General features: G+C 34.9%; 1 non-coding gene across 1 annotated transcript; it reads right to left on the minus strand.

Annotated features, from left to right (window-relative positions):
* Positions 1–1,055: 1,055 nt before the first annotated feature.
* Positions 1,056–1,162, minus strand: LOC121228611 (small nucleolar RNA R71). The gene has a single exon (XR_005926187.1). It is a non-coding gene; the product is annotated as a small nucleolar RNA R71 (small nucleolar RNA).
* Between the last annotated feature and the right edge of the window lie 242 nt (positions 1,163–1,404).

Here is a 1,404-nt window from a genome sequence, read left to right on the forward strand (position 1 = left end):
CAGGGTCAAATAACAAGTGAAGTCTAGTGGATTTTTCCTTAGGTATTGTCTTAATCAATCAAATTTTCCAAAAAGTATTTTCCCCAAATTTATTTTCTATGATTTCTTAGTTTAACTAATTAGTTAGATAAACAAAACCCTTTTATTTTTTAGGCTAGATAATAAAAAGAAAGTTGATACTAGTACTTTTAGCTCATTTGGGTTCAATAATTCGGTCTTGCTAAAGCTATACTACTGTTCGATAGGTACACTTGCCTTCATCGTGATAATAGTTAGTTTCAAGAACGATTCATTATAAATATTTAAAACCTATTACGAATATCACGTATCAAGTTTTTGGCGCCGTTGCCGGGAAACTAAGATATTAGGAAAACTCAATTTTTATTACTTTAGCCATTTTACTTTTATTGCAATTTGAATTTTTTACTTTCTAATTCTTCATTTATTTTCTTCTGACAGGTTTTTTTTAGTTTATGACCAGGAGAAAACCGTCAGGACCATTACTTTTTGATAGTGAGATCGATCGCATAGTTCGCAGAAACCAAAGAGAAATAAGGCGAAGCTTAAGATACACAGTGAACGAGCAAGAAGACGATATTCAAACGACAACCAAGGAGATGGCTGAAAATCAGGAAAACTTGATACCTCCTGCAATTGCTGTTAATCCAGTAAATCAGAATCTTGCTCCTCGCACTATGTATGATTATGCTAAAACTTCTTTAACAGGAACTAAATCGAGCATAGTTAGACTTGCTGTAGCTACAAATACTTTTGAACTGAAACCGAACACAATTCAAATGATACAACAATTTGTTCAGTTTGATGGTTTGCAGGACCAAGATCCCAACGCTCACTTGGCAAACTTTTTGGAAATATGCGATACATTTAAAATTAATGGTGTTTCTGATGACGCCATTCACCTTCGGTTATTCCCTTTTTCTTTGAGAAACAAAGCTAAACAGTGGTTGAATTCGTTACCACGAGGGTCAATGACTACTTGGGAATAAATGACCAAAAAGTTTTTACTAAAATATTTTTCACCGGCTAAAATGGATAAATTACGTAATGATATCTCTTCTTTTGTGCAGATGGATTTAGAAACACTCTACTATGCATGGGAGAGATACAAGGACCTTTTGCGAAGATGCCCTCACCATGGGTTACCATTCTGGCTACAGGTTCAAACCTTTCATAATGGCTTGAATCCTTCGACTTGACAAATGGTTGACGCAACTGCTGGCAAAACCATCAATAATAAAACACCTAAAGATGCTCATGATTTTATAGAGGAGATGTCACTAAATAACTATCAGTGGCAAGTCATGTAGACAAAGCCAACAAAAGTAGCCGGTGTTTATAACGTCGATTCGATCACCATGCTCTCTAATTAGGTAGAAGTATTGA

Source organism: Gossypium hirsutum, chromosome A04 (assembly GCF_007990345.1).
Source record: "Gossypium hirsutum isolate 1008001.06 chromosome A04, Gossypium_hirsutum_v2.1, whole genome shotgun sequence".
Classification (NCBI taxonomy): Eukaryota; Viridiplantae; Streptophyta; class Magnoliopsida; order Malvales; family Malvaceae; genus Gossypium; species Gossypium hirsutum.